This window comes from Euprymna scolopes, chromosome 7 (assembly GCF_053919585.1).
Source record: "Euprymna scolopes isolate OS-2025 chromosome 7, ASM5391958v1, whole genome shotgun sequence".
Taxonomy (NCBI): domain Eukaryota; kingdom Metazoa; phylum Mollusca; class Cephalopoda; order Sepiida; family Sepiolidae; genus Euprymna; species Euprymna scolopes.
The window spans coordinates 109,815,332-109,838,975 of record NC_136488.1 but is presented as its reverse complement, the minus strand read 5'-3'; the positions used below and the strand labels follow the sequence as shown (position 1 = coordinate 109,838,975).

Sequence of the window (23,644 nt, the reverse complement as noted above, 5' to 3'; positions counted from 1 at the left end):
GGGTAAACAAACCCAAAAGCTGCGCCGCAGCAAAAGTTAACTCCGTGACTTCTATTTGACCTCATTAATGAGGTCAAATAGAAGTCACGGAGTTAACTTTTATTGCAGACACGTGTTTTTAATACTTAAATAAATAAATTCAAACACGTTTCAGCTACTCCTTGTTGCTGGCCGAGCGGGTAACGTGTCATGTTTTTGCACACTTTATCTAAAGGTTGTGAGTTCGAATCGTGGTGTGAGATGTCTTTTTTTTTTTTTGATTTTTAAAGGTTTAATATTGAAATTTAAGCTATTTTTCACGTTCTATGTTTTTTTTGTTTTTATTTTTCAGATTTTTTAAAGAAGTTTTAACATTCGTTTTTCTGTTTTTTTTTTCCCATCACATTCGCGTTTTCTTTTTTGTTTTTGTTTTTCCGATTTTAAGAAATTTTAACATCTGTCGTTTGCCTTATGCTAGTTTTTTTTTTTTCCATTTTTTTAAGTTTTAACATTTTTTCTATATTATTTAAACAGGGTGATTACTTCGCTTATTCTTTTGTTTTTATTTAAGCACACACACCTCTAAACACTCGGGCAACACCGGGTACCCCCCCCCCCCGCTAGTCTATAAATATAAAAGCGAAAATGTGTGTATGTATGTATTTTCGCTTTTTGTGTATGTCCAAGAAAGGATTTTTTTTCGGTGGCTTCTCGAGGCCGTCGCTCATTTTTAAAACTTTTTATATCACGTCGAAATCATAATACCTACGAGTTACGAACGGAGGTTGCCCGTCTATTTAATTTGCCCGACTTTGAAACGTTAAATATTCGACATTTTGGGATCGCCGCATGTTTGCTTTCATTTTTCGGTATAAAAAAAGCGAAACTCGATTCAAATCCTGGCCCCATGGCCAGTGGTCTCTAGAAAGCGATGTAACGTTTAGTCAATGTCGGCTTACCCCAAAGTTAGGTAAAAACAAACAAACCGGGTTATTGACCTCATTAAAAACTGTCTGCAGAAAATGTTAATTGCTGAATAGCTATTGCTAACATTGTTGTCGTAACGCTTGAACAAAATGTTAATTCTACGACTTTCGTATGGGCACCTGTCAATTCTAGCTGGCCGAGAGGTTAACGTGTCATGTTTTTTTCACATTTTATTTTCTAACTTCGCCTCAGGACTGTGGGTTCAATTCTACTAACTTACCAAAACTTTTTTTTACCCCCACCCCAGGTTTCTTTTTGATTTAAGAGCACAAGCATGTTTTTATTTATCAGATTTTTTAAAGAAGTTTTAACATTCGTTTTTCTGTTTTTTTTTTTTCCATCACATTCGCGTTTTCTTTTTGTTTTTAAGAAATTTTAACATCTGTCGTTTGCCTTATGCTAGTTTTTTTATTTTTTTTATTTTTTTAAAAGTTTTAACATTTTTTTATAATATTTAAACAGGGTGATTACTTCGCTTATTCTTTTGTTTTTCTTTAAGCACACACACCTCGAAACATCCGGGCAACGCCGGGTACCCCCGCTAGTCTATATATATAAAAGGCAAAAGTGGCGCGTGCATTTTTGTATGTCCAAGAAAGGCTTTTATTTGGGGAGGGAGTTCTCAAGAGGTTACTATTTTGGAGAACTTTTTATATACTCCCTAGATTATAATATTTACGATTTGCGAACGGACGGTATCTCTACATTTATTTTGATCAATTTTTATAAAATTCCCTCTATTCTATCCTTTCGCATATTTGTTCATCTTTTGTATAAATAAATCAAAACTAATCAAAGCGAAGTAGGCCGCTGGCTTTCCTGCCAGGAATGTCTTGAAAGCAATTAGCTTTGATCAATGTGGGGAAAACCGTTTGTATCAGACAATTGCTATTCATTTGAGAGTTCCCCTTTTTCAGGGGAGCTTGGTTTCACCAACATCGTGGGGAAACAAAACGCTGGAAAGCTGAACTGGCTTTCAGCCAACGTTCATTTCATGTGCCTGCGTGAACTTAGCAAGTCTCAACGTTTTGATTAACATCGATAAATTTGAATGCTTTTTAATTCCTCTCGTGCCATAGCGTAGTGTCAGCTTTTCTTTTACTTTCTTTTCTACCTTCGTGTCAAGGGTTTGAGCCTGCCTGCCTATTAACACTTTTTTTTTTTTTTTTTTTTTTTTTTTTTTTACACCTCCAAACACCGGGGCAGCCCGCTAGTCTCTATATATAAAAGCGAAAATGTGTGTTTGTGTGTGTGTGTCTGTGTGCATTTTTGTGTATGTCCGCAAAAGTCTTTTTTCGTCGGCCTTCTTGGTAGGCTCACTCCTTAAAACTTTTTATATCATGTCTAAATCATAATATCTACGACTTAAGAATGGGGGTCGCGGCTATCTTTAATTTGCTTGACTTTTACCAGCTATTTCGAGATATTTTTTGATCGCTGCATCTTCAAAAAGCGAATGATGGGGCGGGGGAAAACAGAAACTGGCTTGCAGAGCAAAACTAGGTCAAACATCACGTGACTTAACTTCCTCGCACCTGTCAATTTCACTTTATAAACATTAACTTAACACGCTTATCAATTCCTCTCCCCTCGTGGCCGAGATGGTTAGGTGTCTGGCTTTTTGTTCCCACCTTCGCGTCAAGGCTTTGGGTTCAAGTCTACCTTCCTACTAAAATTTTATTTTTCTTTTACACCTCCAAACACTCGGTCATGTTTTGATCTACCCCCCCCCACACCTCCAAACACCTAAGCAATGCCGGGTACCCCCCCCCCCGTTAGTTTATTATATAAAAGCGAAAATGTGTGTGTGTATGTTTGTGTGTGCATTTTTTGTATATGTCCGCCAAAGGCTTTTTTCAGGGGGACACTCGGCTGGGTCACTCCTAAAAACTTTTTATAAACTGTCTAAATCATAATATCTACGAGTTAAGAATGGAGGTCGCGTCTATCTTTAATTTGCCCGACTTTTACACACTATTTTCAAGATTTGTTTTGATCGCCACGTCTGTTTCGCTTTTCAGTATAAAAAAGCAAAACGGAAAGGGAATGTTCAGAAAGCGATGGATGTTTGGTCAATGTCAGTTTTCACCGTCATATCAGATAATTGCTTTCATTTGGACACTCCCCTAATAAAGGGGAAACAAAACCAGACAAAGTTAGGTACAAAAAAAAAAAAAAAAAAAAAAAAAAAAAAGAACTATCGCAGTGCGGAATTAAATTCCGCACGCACCTGCCACTTTCCATTCACTGTGGCATGATGTTTGACCTCATTAAACATGCTCTTTTTAAGGATTTTATTTCAAACATTCTCATTTCTATCCCAGTGTAGTGTGGCGGGAAGTCATCAGCCTATTAACCTCAAGGGTTTGGATTCGAGCCTAAGTACCTACCAAAACTTTTTTTTCTTTTACACCTCCAAACACCCGGGCAATGCCGGGTACCCCCCCCCCCACTAGTCTATATATATATACATATATAAAAGGCAAAACGTGCGCAAGAGTTTTTGCATGTTCATGAAAGGCCTTTTTTTGGAGGGGTTCTTAGAACTTCTTATATACCCTGTAGATATGAATTGAGAACGCGTGTCGTGGCTAGATTTATTTACATCGAGTTTTACACAATTCTTGCTATTTTGGCCCTTCTTGTGTTGATTTGGCCTTTTCATATAAAAGCAAAACTGATGTGAAACTAAGGCGCCGATCTTGGCTACGGGCCGGGAGCGTCCAGAAAGCAATAAACATTTGGTCAATGTCGGTTTTTACTGTCATATCAGACAATTGCTTTCATTTGGACACACTCCCCTAATAAAGGGGGAGCTGGTTTTACCCAATGTATTGGGGAAACAGAACCAGATGAAGTTGAGTAAAAACAAACCAAGAAGAACTATCCCGCACTTAAAATAAAGTGTGGAATTTACTTTCCTTTGACCTATTTAATTTCGCTGCGCACCTGCCATTTATAATTGATAAACGTTAAATTGAAATGGGTGCCAGTTACTTTCCTTTCATACACGAGTGGTAGCTTATCAAGTTTTTAGCGTCAACGGTAAAACCAGACAAAGTTGGGTATAAAACAAACCCAAAAGGACTATCCCGCAGTTAAAATTAAGTGCGGAATTTCATTTCCTTAGATCTAATTAATTGCGTTTATAAGCGTTAAATTGAAATTATTTTTAGTTACTTTCCTTTCATGGGCAAGCAACTTATCAAGTTTTTCACTTCAACATTCCGGGTTCGATCCTATCTACCTACCAAAACTTAAAAAAAAATTTTTTTTCTGATTTTTTAAACAAGTTTTTTTTATTTTACTTTTTCTTTTTCTTCTTTTTACATCATGTTCGCTGTTTTTTTTTGTTTGTTTTTCAGATTTTTTAAAAGTTTAACAGAGTTTGGATCTACCCCCCCCCCACAACACCCATAAATCTCCAAACACCTGGGCAACATCAGGTACTGCTGCTAGTCTATATATATATATAAAAGGCAAAACGGCTGCAAGCATTTTTGTATGTCCAAGAAAGGCTTTTTTTGTGGGGGCTCTCGCGTCGGTTACTATTATGGAGAACTTTCCTTATACTTCCTAGATGATATCTCCGATTTGTTTCTACCTTTGTTTTGATTGACTTTTAAAAATTCCTGCCATCCCATCCTTTCCAGTGTTTGTTTGTCTTTTTAGTAGAAAAGCGAAACTAATCAAAGTGAATGCATTCTCCTGGCCTTCCCGTCCGGGATATCTTAAAGGCTTTGATCAATGTGGGGAAAACCTTTTATATCAGACAATTGCTATTCATTTGGACACTGCCAGAGTTTCCTTTCTTTTGGTGGGGGGGGGGAGTTGGTTTTCCCCAACACTGAAGAAACAAATAGATAAAATGGCAGAAAGCCAGACGTTCATTTTTGCGCCTGCGTGAACTCATTCACAACTATCCATTTCTGCAAGTCAACTTTTTGATTGACATCGCTAAATTTGAACGCTTTACACTTCTGCTTGTGTCATGGCATAGCAGTAAGATGTCAGGTTTTCTTTCACTTTCTTTTCTGTCTTCACATCGCGGGTTCAAGCTTTCCTACTACCACTTTTTCTTTTACCCAAACACACACCTACAAACACCCGGGCAACACCGGGTACCCTCCAAAATGTGTGTATGTATGTTCCAAGAAAGGCTTTTTTCTGAGAAGCAGTCGGTCGGCTCACAACTTCTTAAAACTTTTTATATCACATATAAATCATAATATCTACGAGTTAACAGAGTTCGCCTGTCAATTTAATTTGCTTGACTTTGAAAAGATAAATATTCAACATTTTTCGCTCGCCGCATGTAGATTAGGCTTTTTCGTATAATAAAAGCAACACTAATTCTGACGATATTTTTCTGGACGCGATCGCCGGAAATGTCTGAAAGTAATCAGCTTTAATCAATGTGGAAATTTTCCTTATATCAGACAATTACTATTCAATTTGGACAATCCCCTTGTTATGGAGAGCTGCCCCCCCATCCCAATATCTTGAAAAATAAAAATTAAAAAAGTGGAAACTTTCTTAAATGAAAATAACTAAAAACTAATTAAATAAAACACAAAACTAAACACGAAAAGAAAAAAAAAAAAATCAACGCTTTGGTTTTGTAAAATAAATTGTTTAAGAAAGAAAAAAAAAAGAAAAATGAAGTTGGGGGAACTGCAATATAAGGTTAGTTAACTAACACTTCTATCTAACACAAAATTAGTTTTCTATGCAATCTCTCTCCCACAGAAGAATGTTGCTAGCCTATTTCTACTCTAGTTATTTTCATGGGAAGTGTTCTGAGCTCCAATCTATGTCCTCCCATCTACCAAACTTTCACAAAAACACCCGTCTAGCTACAACCACTATCAATAATTACCTCCATTCTGTGCCTAAATCTAAACATGGATTCCATGAACAAAGCTGCTTTCCTAGAACTGCTCACCTGTAGAACTGTCCTGCTGGCCTGCTTTCCAGCTGATTACAATATGGTTGTCTTCAAGTCCAATGTAAACAATTCTTAGTGAGCCGTCTCCTTAAATAATCAAATTAGACCAAATTTCCACTACTAATGATTACTACACTGCTGTCCTGATGACTATCATACACCCATTAACCCTTATTCCTGAATTGTCGATAAGTTGTAAAAGAAAGAAACTGCTCACACTTCCCTATGTACTGCTAACTAGCACAGCAATGTGTGCTCATTTTACTAGGTATGTGCAAAAATGACCATAGTTCATATAAAGTATGGTTAATGAAAGGGGCTTATTAATTCTTTATTAGTTTTTGTTTATATTTTTATGGTTTGAAAGATAAAAGCCTAAAATTACTTTCTAAAAGTAAAAGTTTTATTTTGTTTTGTATTAAGGACATGCTTTTTGTAATATTATTTTATAAAATAAAAAAAATTCTTAATTCCTTTATTCATATAAAGGTTATAAAAATAAGTAAGCATTTAATTGAAAAAACATGAAAGGCACAAAAACAATTTCCCATTTTAATATTATATTAGACACACCTTGGTTTATGTGGACTATAGTTATTAAAAGGAAGTGTATCATTAATTTTTTTTAATTAGTTTTCGCTTAAATTTTGATTGTGTTTGAAAGTGAAATGCCTAAAGTTACTTTCTAAAAAGAAAAAAATGTATATTTACATGGGAAATAAATTTCTAAAAGGAAAAAAATGTATATTTACATGGGAAATAAATTTCTAAAAGGAAAAAAATGTATATTTACATGGGAAATAAATTTCTAAAAGGAAAAAAATGTATATTTACATGGGAAATAAATTTCTAAAAGGAAAAAAATGTATATTTACATGGGAAATAAATTTCTAAAAGGAAAAAAATGTATATTTACATGGGAAATAAATTTCTAAAAGGAAAAAAAATGTATATTTACATGGGAAATAAATTTCTAAAAGGAAAAAAATGTATATTTACATGGGAAATAAATTTCTAAAAGGAAAAAAATGTATATTTACATGGGAAATAAATTTCTAAAAGGAAAAAAATGTATATTTACATGGGAAATAAATTTCTAAAAGGAAAAAAATGTATATTTACATGGGAAATAAATTTCTAAAAGGAAAAAAATGTATATTTACATGGGAAATAAATTTCTAAAAGAAAAAAATGTATATTTACATGGGAAATAAATTTCTAAAAGAAAAAAATGTATATTTACATGGGAAATAAATTTCTAAAAGAAAAAAATGTATATTTACATGGGAAATAAATTTCTAAAAGGAAAAAATGTATATTTACATGGGAAATAAATCTGAAATTTGGATGATGGCAAGTGATGATACAAATCCTGTAATTTTTCTTAATACCGTTCACCCATACTGTTTTAAATTAATATCTTATCTTTACTAAGGCACTTTGTGTATGTGTCTAAGTTCGTTCTCTATGGACTCCAAAACGTATAGGCCGATTTTTTTTAGAAATTCACACAAACGTATTTTATGTATAAAGGAGTGTTCTTAGAGATTTTGTACTGGATTGCATCTGATAAGTATCGATAATCAAAAAAATCTGATTAAAGAAGAAACAGTTCGATTTTGATCAACGTTAATACCCTTATACAGTCTAACATCACAAGTTTATTTGTAGAAGTTTTATCACTGTGCAAGCACAAGGACCAAGTGTATAAAATCAAAATTTGCTAAGACATGAGCACATTCAAAAGGAATGTTTCTATTTAGAGCACAATTGAACCATTTTACATTTTAAACTTTAATTCAATCCATTATATAAAAATAATTGTATAAAATCAACAGCAGTTTTTCTACAATGCAATTTAGACTATAATGTACTAGCAAAGATACCCACGCTTCGCACTGACTTTGCTGCACACTAAAATAAATGTTTTTGTTTTTTTATCATAAAAATAATTATTTGTCAAATCATGAGAAGTGTGTGATATATCCAAATTAATAAAATTAAGAAAGTAAAAGGAGGGGGTGGGGGTCATTTTTTTGGCTAGTTTGGCTCTTTTTTCCTAAATGCACAGACGGCCATCTTGCTTGCCAAACTGTAATGATTACGTTGAATACTGAATATCTTCAAATATGAATAACTACTCGTTTGCACAAGAAATACATGCAATATTCGTTCACAGCGTACCCAAAAACCTATAAAAGTCGAGACCTCAAAGGTGAAAACTGAGGGGTGGGTAAACTAAAAAAATACCGATTTATGGTAATAATTATACCATAGCAATGTATGTGATATCATATATGGCAAAAAAAATTATATTTTATCTATATATATATAAAAGCGAAAATGTATGTATGTATGTTTGTGTGTATGTTTGGATGTCTGCTAAAAACTTTCGACAAAAGCAACGAAAATTCACAAACTCTGTATCACATCGAAGCTCCATCCTTTGCACGAAAAATTGGCCAAAAACGTTCACTTTTTCACCCCTGAAATCGACAATTTTCGACAGGAGAGGGGGGTCAACAAAAACGGTCCTCTCGTGACAATGACCGATTCTACGCATGCGTCAGATGACGTCAATAGTTGAAAAACCGAAAAAATTTCGTGAACGTCGCCTTAGCGCAGTTGCTTAAGGCCTTGGTTCATTATGGTTCGAATCGTGGTGTGAAATTTTTCTTTTTTTCGCTTTTTTAAATTTTAATATTGAAACAGGCTTATTCAAGCCATTTTTCACGTGTTCGTTTTTCTATTTTCATCGTTCGTTTACCTAACGTGGTTTTCTTTTTTTACTTTGCTTATAACAAACAAACCTACGTCGTCGTCGTAACGCTCAATGACTTCCGACTGCGCACCTGTCAATTTGGTTCTTAAATAAATTCAAACATCTTTCACTAACTCATTCTAGCTGGCCGATTTTATTTTCAGACTTCGCCTCAGGGTTTCGGGTTCTTTTTTATTTAACCCCACACACACCTCCAAACACCTGGGCATCGCTGGGTACCCCCCCCCCCCGCTAGTATTAAATAAATTATAAAGAAAATCTATTTCGCAGCAATTAAACACACTTGTAAATCCTGGGCAACATATTGTGAAATAAACAAAAAAAAACAAAAAAGGAGCAAATAATGTATGAGATGATGGATTTTGTTCACATGGAAAATTGGCCCTGTATCTGACTAAATCTGCCCTCGTGGGGATGCAAATAAATGAGGACATTAGTTTTAATCATTTTTCTCTAACCCTATACCCCACCTCCCCCGGGCATCGGCGTTGAAAATAAGGAAAAATTATGTATTCTGGAGTAGAAGTTTTTAAAAAAAACAACTTATGGATTATATCAGCATACTTAAATACAGTGAAAGAAACTATAATTAAATAACCCGCATGTTATTTCTTCTGCCCTTCACATCAACAATTTCTTGGTTAAGTTTGACACCGTTGTCCAACCTTCCAACTTCCAAACTTCTGTAACGCAAAAGCACTTCTGCTGATCAAACTTACTTCTTCAAAGTCCAACTTCAAAATGAACATGCTCTCTGAAAAATCAACCCTCTTTTATCTCCAACCAAGAACATCTCATCTGCATATCAGGTGGTAACATTGCAAGCATATAAAGAGATAAGGCAGCCATTTTTGTTTCTTTTTTTCATTCATTTCGTTCCATGACCGACCCGTTGAATTATGCACACGTGCTAGTTAGGTAAGTCACACGTTTCCCTACACTCCCCCCTGATCTCATAATCACAAACAGGGCGGGGGGGGGGGGGGGCAGTTGTCTTGTCGGGTACTTCTTCGAAGAATCGGGGGCAGCACTTCCTCATTGCCATCTTCCTCATTATTACCGTTATTGCCATCAGTCTGTTCCATTATACCCTCTCATGGTTCTATAGGTGGTGTTTAACAATCAGAGTAGGGGGGCAGTATCCATCTTTGTCGGGTACTCCTTTGAAGAATCGGAGGCATCACTTCCTCGGTTCCATCTTCCTCACTATGTTCTATCATCCCCTCTCATGGTGCTATAGGCGGTGTTTCACAATCATGGAGGGTAGGCAGTATTTGTCTTTTTCGGGTACTTCGATGGTGGCATTACTTCCTCGTGTCCATTTTTCTCATCACTATTGCCACCAGTATGTCCCATCATTCCCTCATCTGGTAGGTAGTGTTTCTATGCTCACCTGAAGGGACAGCAGGCGATCAGGATCATCCCTAAACTGTATGTGATCCTCCCCATCGTCATCAGAATCAGAAGAGGTATAACAGAGGTGGATATCTTTTACATGACGTGGTACACCATCAATCAACATGGTCTGAGGACTTATGATTTTATCTATTTTTCCTCTGCAAAATTTTACAGTGTACCCAGCATTCGGGGCGTTTTACCCAAACACGGTCTCCCACTTGATATGGTGTATTGACAATGTTAACCACTGATGGTGTGACATCAATTCATCACACTGTTTGTACCGGTAAATTCCATTGGCTAATGCAGTTGCTGGTGTTGCATAGTCCTTGGGTGTCACATTATACCAGTACACAGCTTCTGGAATAGAGCACTGTGTTCTGGCCGCAATTCTTTTGATGGTGCGGTGACACCGCTCCGCTATACCGTTACCTTCGGGAAAATATGCACATTGGTAACGCATTCTAATCCTCCATTCGTGCATAAATGTCTGAAATTCTTGACATCGAAATGTAGTGGCATTATCAGTCAGAATTTCAAGCGGGGCACCACGTTAAAAAAAGACAGCTCTCAACTGTCATATAATGCTAAATGCATCCTATCGAGTAAACAGGCGCTATATTGTGAAACGTGTCGAGCCACAATCTGTCACGGTCAAAAAATGCTTTCCCTCATAATGCGCTACATCCATCCCTACTCGATACCAGTTGTCCTTCACCTCAAGCTTCCCTTTTTGCCATTGGGACGCTGCTGGATCAATTCGCTGACACTCTTCACACGAGCATATGGCTGCCTTGACTGATACCCTTGTAGTTGCAGGACACACTCTTCGGACAAAATATGTGGTCCTCCGAATTCCGTTATATACACTCTGCTGATGTATTGTATGGATCTAGTCAGGTGTTAATTGATCTGTTATGGTCGTACATGTCTATTGTGGAGGATCAGATCCCTGCCTCATCACATCAATCCATCTTTTTGGTACTCGAGTCAAGCTATCAGTCAAATTCTGCATCGACAAAACTAAGGCAATGTCCACCTGCAAGCTGTATTCGTCAACTAGACGCCTTATTATTGCCAGTCTCCTTCGTACTAACAGCTCACTTGCAACTCGAGCCTTTCCAGTCAAGGTGTGAGTCAACCAGTGGTAAACACACAATGAGTCAGTGTGGGGATGCACGACCTGAGCCTGCCATTGCAATGCAAGATTAAGGCCTTTTAACGTGACATTAAGTTCTGCCAAATTTATATCATTTCTTGGACGAACCAGCATGCATCTTCCACAATAGCACCCAATTGTTCCAACACAACACCTGTAGCCAGTGAACTTGCGTCAACCCATGCATTCAGTTCGTTTCCAAATACTTGCCACTCACCCCGGGCAGGGTCATTCCTATATACTCTAGTGAACGTTTCAGCCATCATTTGCTGGAGAGAATCATCATCCACCATGTCGTCCCATCCTTTGGTTACTGCAGTTACTTGTCTTTTTAATACTCCTGTTGCCGATTGGAGCCATCCACAGACAGGTAAATGTCCTACTAATTTACCGCAAATAGAAAACACAATGCGCCTTGTCAATACACTGGGTAACTCTGGAATCAGGCTCCCTCGCTTCCATCGCAAAGTATTGCCCTCTTTTCAGACCTCTAGGCCTAACATGGGCACCTCATCCTTTAGGCGCTTATTAACCCAAACGATTCCAGTTTTATTCAAACCGCATCTGCAGACATTATATCCTCATTAACATAGATGTCGTCAATGTAAGGTGAAGCAACTTTTGCTGTGGTCTCATCCTGCATCAAAACAGTTTTAATAATAGTTGTCATTATTAAGGGTGCTACGTTTAAGTCAAAACCTAAACGTGTCAAGCAATATGGTTTTTCCTTGATTATCACTGTCTGAAATAGACATAATGACTCATGGACACGTATCTGCAGGTAGGCTCTCTTCAAATCCAGAAGTGCTACATTACTCCCTTTCTGACGCTACCCTCTTAGTTTAGCATCACACATATCTACTCTTCCGGTAAAAGCATCAACATGTTGATTCAATTCTCGATAATCCAGTATGGGCCGAATTTTATCTTTAGTAGGTTGTTCAGCCATGAGCAGAATTAATCCTTTAGGTAGCCCCAGACGTTCCAGTGGGTACGGTATTAAACAACCATTATCAATTCACGTCTGAAGTTTTTCATATGCGGCCCTATTCTTGGTAGAAACTGCATACTCTAGAATGGTGTTGCACAGCTGATCTGGTACCTGGCTCATGGTCCATTTCCACTTCAACGTCATACATAAGTTTTTAAAGAAATGGCGGCCAGACATAAGTATACTAGTAACCACGTTACATTTGTAAATAATTCTTGTCAGTGACGAAACAAACCGTGATAGTTGTTTGCAGCAGATCCGAATACACCTGTAACCAGTTGAATAGCCAAAATAAATAAACTTCTTAAAGGTAAGTTTTCGGGTGGTCCCCAAGTGCATTTTCAAAATTAACTCTTCATTGTTTTGAAAATTCATCATGTCGTTTTTGTATGACCGCATACAGAAACGAATAACCCAACAATAACAAATAAAAATGGTTACTTAAAAATTAAGCAAATAAAAAAAAAATTAGCTTAGAAGAAGTGAAATAAACAAAATAATTAGCTTAGAAGAAGTGAAATAAACAAAATAATTAGCTTAGAAGAAGTGAAATAAACAAAATAATTAGCTTAGAAGAAGTGAAATAAACAAAATAATTAGCTTAGAAGAAGTGAAATAAACAAAATAATTAGCTTAGAAGAAGTGAAATAAACAAAATAATTAGCTTAGAAGAAGTGAAATAAACAAAATAATTAGCTTAGAAGAAGTGAAATAAACAAAATAATTAGCTTAGAAGAAGTGAAATAAACAAAATAATTAGCTTAGAAGAAGTGAAATAAACAAAATAATTAGCTTAGAAGAAGTGAAATAAACAAAATAATTAGCTTAGAAGAAGTGAAATAAACAAAATAATTAGCTTAGAAGAAGTGAAATAAACAAAATAATTAGCTTAGAAGAAGTGAAATAAACAAAATAATTAGCTTAGAAGAAGTGAAATAAACAAAATAATTAGCTTAGAAGAAGTGAAATAAAAAATAATTAGCTTAGAAGAAGTGAAATAAAAAATAATTAGCTTAGAAGAAGTGAAATAAAAAATAATTAGCTTAGAAGAAGTGAAATAAAAAAATAATTAGTTTAGAAGTGAAATAAAAAAATAATTAGTTTAGAAGTGAAATAAACAAAATTAGTTTAGAAGTGAAATAAACAAAATTAGTTTAGAAGTGAAATAAACAAAATTAGTTTAGAAGTGAAATAAACAAAATTAGTTTAGAAGTGAAATAAACAAAATTAGTTTAGAAGTGAAATAAACAAAATTAGTTTAGAAGTGAAATAAACAAAATAATTAGCTTAGAAGTGAAATTAAAAAATAATTAGCTTAGAAGTGAAATAAAAAATAATTAGCTTAGAAGTGAAATAAAAAATAATTAGCTTAGAAGAAGTGAAATAAAAAATAATTAGCTTAGAAGAAGTGAAATAAAAAATAATTAGCTTAGAAGAAGTAAAAAAAATTAGCTTAGAAGAAGTGAAATAGAAAAAATTAGCTTAGAAGAAGTGAAATAGAAAAAATTAGCTTAGAAGAAGTGAAATTAAAAAATAATTTGCTTAAAAGAAGTGAAATAAAAAAAAATAATTAGCTCTGAAGAAGTGAAATAAAAAAAATAATTAGCTCTGAAGAAGTGAAATAAAAAAAAATAATTAGCTCTGAAGAAGTGAAAAAAAAAAAATTATCTCCAGTTAAAAAAATAATTAACTTAGAAGGATATTTCGAAATGAAAAATCTATTACAGAAATTATTTAATAACATGCTCTGTTTTAAACAATTTTTGCAAAGAATTAAACCATCAGTTATTCCACTTTGGTTTTCTGGTTTGAAAATTAAACGGTTTCAGATTTCAGATAAAATAAGTTAAATCAAATATAAATTGAAATGAAAAACTAAATAATTAAATTTTAAATTATATTTTAAAATAATACAGTTGAAACGAAGTTATTATGTCGAATAAGTAATATCATCGAGCTAATTATTTAAATAGATTTAATTTAATGTAATACTATTGACCGTAAATCAATGTAGAAGTGGTTTGAAGAATGCTATATATAGAAATTATGCGTAAAATATGATGTCTCCTTTGACATGGGCATTAATATTTCTTGACCAGGAGCGGTGTACACACATATCACCTTTATATTACTTTGAACATGGGAAGTTGTAGACACAGACACACGAACGCTACAACTTTATATATATAGATTGTAGACTAAGCCACTTTGCAGAGGCATGTGAAACTTCCTCTTCATGCACCACGGTGAATCCCTGATTAGAGAAGGCAATCAATTGATTTGATTGAAAAAATGGGAATCATGCATTTTGGTGTTGAAAAAAAAGTATTGAGAACACTTGTTGATCCTCATTCAATCCTGGGCAACGTCGGATCTCCCTGCTAGTCGTTAATAGAAATTATCTCGTTTTTTTTTTTGTTTTGTTTTTTTAGTGGCCCAGGACCTCAATTGATTTTTCTTTTTTTTTTTTTTGTTTAAGAAATCTTTACAAAAGACTTGTTTTAAATTGTTAACATCCATGATGTTTTTTCATTAATAAAAAAAACTCATGCATGTCTTTTAGTGTTTAAAAATATAGCTTTTTTAAAGATGCCCTTCCCTTTTACACAAATACATTTTCACTAAGATTAAAATAATAAGTCCATTAGATTTCGTGATCGATAACATTTAACATGTCATTAAAATTTCTTGAATTTTTATGAACTTTTAATTAAAGGAAAGGGTGAAAATATTTTTACATTTTGGGGATCGGCCATTCATTTTGCATGTACCTATGTTCAATTTATATAGGAAAGTGTTTTTTCACTGTTAAGTCCAAAATATTTATTTAACAATTGTGGGAGATGATAATAAAAAAAGAAAAGAAAAGAAAGCTTACCATAATCAAATTAGCAACCATCTCCAGACTTAGGCTTACTGTTCTATTACACCCCCACCACACTTTAAAAAAAACAAAATCTTTTAAGCCAATAATTCATGAGAAATTCCCTGCAACCACCCACCTTGAAATGAACGCATATTTGGTTAAGTAAAAGTAACATTAACAAATGCAATCAGTAAACAAACGTGAAAATTATATACTTAAATAGAAAAGTAAATTTTCTTGTATTTGGTAAAAGTTATTTGTTTCTTGTGAAGTATACATCATCAGAATTTTTTTTAAAATTCATTTTTGAAGATATAGTTTATTAGATTTTTTATCCTAAAAATACAATCTGATTTTTATTTTTTTGGTTAAAACATGATGGGTGTAGGGTGTGATAGTAAAGTAAAATACACCTTCGGTTCGAGTTCTTTGATAAAACGGGGGCACATGTGAAAATCATTTTCAGCTGACGTACACGAGTGAGGCCGAGCCCCCCCCCCCCAGCGATCGCTCCGATTTTGTACGCAGCACGTTCAAGGGAGCGTTTATTAATCTGAAAAGAAACGAAAGAATTTTAGCTTGAACTTTGCGCTTTTCTGTTTTTTTTTTTTTGCTGGATATTTTTTTTCAGAGATTATAGTTATTTTCATATTTTATTTTTGAATAAAAATAATTATTAAAACAAAAACAGTCGTGTTCTCGTCGAGTAGGTTTTTATTATTATTATTATTATTATTATTATTATTATTATTATTATTGTTATTATTATTCAAGAAAATAAAAGGTACTCATGCAGTCATGCACTTATTGATCCGTGCTGAAATAACATTTAGAAAGCCATTCTTAACATGTGGACGGGAGGGTGTTGTGTACCTATTCTGTACTTTCACCTAACAATTTAATAAAAACATATCGGCAATATATACAGGGTGTCCGTAAAGTTACTACAGTCTTATTGTTTTTTTACAAATAAATATTTTAATACAATATCTTACTGTACTGTTAATATATTACAGGGTGTCTGTATAGTAACTTGTAAGACTGTATAGTTATAGTACCTATTTACTATGCCTCCCCACGGGACAGAGTTAGACACCAGGGTCGTTTTTTAACGTGGAGAAAAGGTACAAAAATAAAAATTGTCTCAGTCGTGAAAGATTTCTCCTCCACCGAAAGAGAACAAGAAATAGAAGTGCATGCAACATCTGAAGAACAAATACTACACTTTGATCTTGTCCCGATGTATAGTTATAGTAACTTTAGGGACACCCTGTATGTATGTATGTACATATCCAGTAAGTGCTAATCTGAACTTGCACCAATTTTCCTGTTCATAATTACCTATAACTATAATCTCCGGCCAAAAAATATATCCATCCCCCCTCCCCCCAAGAAACATAACAAAATAATCCGAAAAGCGTAAAGTTCAAGCAATAATAATAATAATAATAATAATAATAAAACAAGGCCACACACGCCAAAATTCTTTAGTTTCTTTTCTGAGATTAATAAATGCTCCCTTGAACGTGCTGCTGCGTACAACATCAGCAGAGCCGATGTGTTTTTATGGGGGCCTCACGTCCGCCTTATTTTCTTAGTACAAATATATTTTAGCACTTGACTTTCCTGCCACACAAATGACATTTAAATTCTGCAGTTTAAAGGCATTAAAAATCACTTCGATTTTAATTTGAGTGCCACTACAGTAAATAGAGCTAGCAATTTTTGCATCTATTTATAAAATAATCGATTAGTATTTTGTCATCTTTAAACAAATAATGTGTAGCTTGGAATATAATTTAAAAAGGAAAACCACCTAAACCAAAAGGAAAACCTTTTTCACGTCAAAGAACCGAACCAACCGTCCCTTCATTTGTTTCTTCAACTCGATTCTAGGACAAGAAAATATTTAAGATTTTAAAAATCACTTTTTAGTACTTACCGGGGACAAAGTATCGTCTCAACAGAAAGAATAAATGAAAGTTAAAAAAAAAAAAAAAAAAAAAAAAAAAAAAAAACTGCAACGAACAATATTCTAGGTTATTTTTGAATATCAAAAACAGGTGATGTTCTTATTGTGTGTTATATGTAGTACGATCCGAGCAGAAGAGGACAATGAAGTGTGTGCGAAATACACACAAAAGTCCGCAAGAATATATCTCCGTGTACTTCCATTTAATAATAAGAAACACCAGTTGTGTGTGTGTGCGCGCGCAAGGGGAATGGTGATGTTCTTTGCTCTTGCAAAAAAAAAAAAAAAAAAACAGCTGATGTCTGACTTGTTTGATAATACAAGAAAGAGTAGACTCTTTGGAAATCAAGGTGTGTATGATGGGTGGGGTGGGGTAAATTTAAAAAATAACGTTGCAAATAGAAACACGGAAAATGTAATTAAATATACAACTTTGGCTGCAATGAAATGAACTTCGTTTTTTTTTTTTTTTTTTTTGGTCTCCCTTTTAAAATAAAGTGGAATTGATCACAAAATATAAGACGAAAAAGGTTTTTAAAAAATAATAATAAAGCCCTTATTTTGGCGTCTGTGCGAATGAATTTCCTGCCTTTTATCGCCTTGTAAATAGTATGTGTGTAGTTTTGATTTCTGGTGACACCTTGTTCTGGAGAGCGAATGAATGAAAAGCTGGATATTCATCCCTCGAAGGAGGAGGAGGAGGAGGAGGAAGGAGGGGGGGGGAGAGAGAGAGAGAGAGGGAGAGGGGGGGATGCGCAAAGATTTTAAACGTGTTGGAACGGGAAAAGCGTGTGTGCTCTTTGTAAGTGTGTCCTGTGCTTTATATTTCTCCTTATGATATTTGCTATGCGAAGGAAGAGAGTTATAAGGCATAAATACAAGAAAGATCTTTCTCACAAAAAAATCAGAGAGAATGGCTTGTAAGACACAATCAGGACTATGATAGAATTTTAGAAGCGATGCTGGCGTATATCTCCTACCTTTTTTTTTTTCGAATAAGCTACAACAGAAACTCATACTATTTCGACTAACACTACTGAGAATACTGCTGTATACACTAGTAAGAATATGGACGAGTGGACGACGACTGATGTTCTTTGAATTTGCAAGATAACATAACGGACTACGGTTTTCTTTTTTTGAAAGAAAATATTTTGTGAAATATTTCAGTTTTCTGTATTTTCAACATGAAACACGAAAATTGAAATATATTCCGCAAAATATTAAAAAGAGAAAAGATTAAAATTAAATTAAAATTGAATAACGTTCACTATGGAATAATAAACTGGTCAGTTTTTCTTTAATATTCTCATTTTGGTTGTTACTTTCATTACGTTTCGGCCGATGTAATTTTAAACCGTCTTGTGAATCAACTTTTCGAACGTAGGAACGGGGAAGAAATTTCGAATTGAACCTTTAATTTAATCCACGGAGTAGAGTGTCTTCATCCCGTCATACTTAACCGATTGTGAATATAATAACTACGATAACCATAGTATTCCGAATAATTCATTAGCAATCCCCATTTGAAAAATTCTGAAATTAAATATAAAGTGTTTACAAGAAAATAAATTATAGGGCGAATACTAGTAACCACTCTCATGATTGCTTGAGTGCGAAAATGACAGTAATCGTTAAAGTGTAATTCCGTGTTTGCACTGATTAATCTGGGGCACACACACACACACACAAAAAATGCTGTATGTATCAACAAATTACAATTGTTCGATGCGGTTTATCAACATTCCTTAGGAAAAAGTGTAGCATCTGTTCTGATACTAGACTTCACTTTTTTTGTCCTCAGTCAGTGGAGGAAAAATCTTTCATGACTGGAACAATTTTTATTTTTGTTCCTATCCAGAGTGTCCCTTTTTTTGGGGGGGGGGGCTGGATTTTCCCCATATTAAAAACTGACCTTGTGTCTAATTCTGCCTTCGTGGGGAAGCAAGAAAATAGGAACACCCAAAACGCCCAACCCAAGTTTAAATCGGCCATTTAGTTGAATGATGAATATTATGAGAGAATTGAAACTGAATGAAGTGAACAAACTTTTAAGTGAACAGTTTGACATTTTGATCACATTGACGACCTGCTATAATAATCTACAGAGAAACATTTCTGTAATGATGTGCTTCATAGATGAGAAGTTATTGGAAAGAAATTGTAGTGAATCGTCATCATACAAACGAATCCACTAAACAAAGTACGGTCGCTACAACCAGATCACTCCACGTTACTAAAACTGGTGACCCTGCATGTCAACACTCACACGACAGTGATATTTATCTGTCACTCTTTCAATAATTAATATGTCGTTGATTACTGCTACTCGGGTAATAATGAAAATTTCATCATTTAGAACCCATGATCCAACACTATGGTTTGCCCATGTAGAAGCACAAATTTTTTATGCAACATATACATATCAAATTAACAAAGTTGAACCATGTTGTAGGTTTATTAACTCATGGCTGAAGTCAGATTTAATGGCTCCTCCTGAATCAATTTAATACAATACTTTTAGAGCCAAATTAATAAGAACATCAGACTCTCATCAGAAACGTCTTCGTCAACTGCTCATTCGAGGAAGAATTAGTTGAAGCAGTTAATGGGAGAGAACCCACTCCAACCTGACATTTTAAAATAACTTTATCAACCAAATCCCGTCTAATGCTCAAATGATATTAGGAAACCACTTCGGTCGAAGAGTTGACCGACTTGGCAGACAACATCCTTGAACTATGGTAGCTCTGTTGGGTCAGGCTCAATCTTCAACCACTTCTTGTCATTCTTTTGCAGAGGATGATGATACAGAATTATATAATATAATAAAACAATCAAAACAGATTCAGAACCTTTGAATAGATTGAAGAAATTGGATATAAGGCAATAATACCCATTTTGAGATAACTTTCATCGCTGGCATTCTAATAGTAAAGGTCGATCTTTTCAGCAAAATAATATTCATTTGTCATTATGGAGAGAGAGAAATGCCAAAAAACCCTCTTCATTCACAAAGCCCATTAATACATTGGGAAACAATTCCACCTCAGTAAGAGCAACTAACACTCCTGGCAATATCCGTACGTGTCGCACCTTTTATGTTAAAAATTAAAAAAATTTGGTATTCTTTGCCTTGTTGACACTGGTCCTGAAGTAAGCATTATTCTTTATAAATTGATTAAACAAAAGAGAAACCAAACATCATTTCATTTACAAGCTATTAACCATTCTGCTATCCAGACTTTCAGAGAAAACTTTGAATTTAGGATTCAGGCGCACTTTTCAGTGGGTATTCACAGCTGCTAAACTGCCAGTTCTGATTTTGGGAGGAGATATTTTTACATCACTTTGGAATACTTATCGATGTTAAACAAAGATTAATTAATACAGGATTAAAAGTTCATGGTATAAGTAATAATTTACCAAAGATAAGTCTTATCATTTTAAATAATCAGCTGACATATCATCCTTAGGAATTTTCTAAATATAACCTGACCCATTTTTTTGTGACCCTAAAGTCAAACACAGCGTCACCCATCCTATTCAAACACAAGGACCTCCTGTGAACGCTCACCCATGCAGACTCAGACTTGATCATCTTAAAACTGCTAAGCAGGAATTTCAGTATATGCTAGACTTTGGAATAATTTGCTCTTCTGATAGCCGTTGGTCATCCACATGGTTCCCAAAAAGACAACCGAGGACCGGTGCACATGTAGAGATTATTGGGCATTGAATAGCTACTATCCTGGATAATTATCCAATTCTTTCATTTCCATGATTTTTCGAATTCATTCTATGGAAAATCAATTTTTTTCTAAGATTGATCTTGTTCGTGCAACCAGATTTCTGTTGATCATCTATCCCAGCAAATGTGAGTTTGGAGTTTCTCCATTATCTTTTCTTGGCTACGATATGGATAAGGATAGCATTCACTCCTATCGGAAAAGGTTAAAACTATCATCGATTATTCTGCTCAAACTTCTCTTCATAAACTCTGAAAATTTCTTGGTTTAGTTAATTTCTTTAAATAATTTTTACCCCATTGCGCAGAAATACCACAACTTTTAACTGATCTTTGAAAAAGAAAGAATAAAAATTTAAAAAATTATATTTAAATGAACAGGAATTGAGCTCCTTTTCTAAATTAAAGAATACCTTAGAAAATACAACAATATTGGTTTTTCCTTGGACAGATGCACCTCTCTTGTTATTAGTAGATGCATCTAATGTCAGCATCAGAAGTGTTTTGCAACAATTTGTTAACATTTGGCAACCACTATCCTTTTCTAGAAGACTTCAAAATGCTGAAATTAAATACAGTACCTTTGGTAGAGAACTTCTTGTCGCATATTCTTATTAAACATTTTTGATTTATGTTGGAAGGCTCAGATTTCACTATGTTTTGTTTGCTAAGCCTGGTCGCAATTCACCTAAAGATGCCCAATATTAAATATATTAAAAGGCACCAAATATATAGTTGCTGGGACTGTCATGTATGCAGCCATTCAGTCTATTAACAACATTGACCTTCATCAGATCACTGCAGACCAAAAGAATGATGAAGAACTAGATAACTTACAAAATTCTTCTAATCTAATATTTGAACAAGTGCCCTTGCCCTTTTCAAATGAATCCATTTAGTGTGACATTTCAACTGGATATTTACCTCTTAAACACAGGAAAATTGTTTGTTCGATATTGCATAACTTATCTCAACTGGGTATTCATGTGACACAAAAATTGGTGACATCACGTTTCATATGGACTGCCATCAACAAAGATGTACACAATGTGATACAGAGTTGTATCTTTTGCCAGAAATCCAAGGTCATATTAATAGTCCTCTTACAAAATTAATAGTCCTCTTACAAAATTTCCAACTCCAGAAGTTTCTTTTAAACACATTCATATTGGCCACTTCCTCCTCCTTCCAACAAACTTTCTAGATGGCCTGAAGCTTTCCCCATTACAAATACTTTGGCTGAAACTATCACCAAAACACATGTTTCACAATGGATATCACGATACAACATACCTGAAATGATAACTACTGATAGAAGTAGACAATTTGATTCTTATTTTTTTCTGAACTTACGTGTCTACTTGGATGTAAACATGCAACCAGATCACTCCACGTTACTAAAACTGATGAACCTGCATGTCAACACTCACGCGACATTGATTTTTAGCTGTCACTCTTTCAATAATTAATAATTACCACCTTACAGTGAACGGCATGGTTAAGCACTTTCATTATCAATTAAAAGTTTCTTTAAAAGCACACTCTGATCCTAATAAGTGGATAGAATTTCTCCCTCCTGTACTCCATGGTATATCAGATCTACTATTAAAGCAGACATTGGAATTATGTCTGCTGAAATTGTTTATGGAACATCACTGACTTTGCCTGGTCAGATCATTGCACCATCCTCTACACAACGCATCCAAGACCCAACAAGCTCTATGACTTGTTTGAGAAAATATACGTCCCAACCTTTGAATATTCATCCAAGGACTCAAAAAATAACTACTCATGTTCCGCAGGACATAAATTCATAAACTCGTGTTTTTACACATTGATTGAGTACCTTCTTGCCTTCAACCATTATATTCTGGTTTTTACAAAGTACTGAGAAAATATCCCAAGTATTTTGTAATTGATATCAATGGTAGATCCGACAAAGTCAGCATAGATCGACTTAAAAAGGCAATTTTTGATAGTGAGACTCATTGTGCTACCGCTGAGTACATCAACAAACCAACTCATTTTTCTTTGTCGATAGGCATTTCTAATGAGCCTGTTCTACAAATTTTATGTCCACGGTAAATACATTATATATCATGTCTCCTCCTTAATTGATGCTTTTCTAGTATGCAGTAGATGGTCATCATACAGACAAATCCACTATTTCTTAAGTCAAAGGGAAATAACTTAAAATTATTTAATGAATTCACCTGGGAAATTTTCACCCACATAAAATAAATAGCATAGTGTTCAATGCATTCTCTGTCTCAAGCCCATGTAAATACTATGGGGACTAATTTTTATCTTTACGCGTATGGATATTGTAAAAAGGCCAGAACTTTTGAGAAAGTTATGGTCTCAACTATAAATGCTGTTTTGCAAGAAAAACAAACCTTGCTGGTTGCTCCATCGAAAGATGTTAAGTTTTCACCATAGACTTTATGTGCAACAGGATTAATGCACATGGACAATTACCTTACCAGGAATTTCTGCCTTATGTAACCATGAACAATTTTCTTCTGATTTTATAACTTTTCTCCTGATACAGGATTTATTTCAAACTCTCTTCACAAAATATTTATTAAATATTTCTGGAAAAATATAGACCTTAATGACACATTGATGAATACTTTAGAATGGTCTGGGTGACCAAAAGGAGTTTATACTCCACCTCTATATCAAATAATTACCGTCTTAAATAAAAATCATTTTTTATACATGTAAACAAGGTAGTTTGAGTTGATTGCTATTTGATTGATGGCATTCTTGATTGTGGCGAATCATTTTATGTTAAGGGTTGACATTAAAACC

At 34.4% G+C, this 23,644-nt stretch overlaps 1 protein-coding gene across 5 annotated transcripts in view; it reads right to left on the bottom strand.

Annotated features, from left to right (window-relative positions):
- The window catches only part of LOC145279884 (neurofascin-like), an 825,765-nt gene that overhangs the window by 396,923 nt on the left and 405,198 nt on the right, over positions 1-23,644 (bottom strand). The window contains exon 1 of one of the 5 annotated variants that reach the window (XM_080131348.1): positions 17,053-17,374. The exons of the other annotated variants lie outside the window; for them this stretch is intronic. The gene's annotated coding sequence lies outside the window, so the exon portion shown is untranslated. Of the gene's footprint in view, positions 1-17,052; positions 17,375-23,644 lie in introns of those variants that run through there. 5 annotated transcript variants of the gene reach the window in all.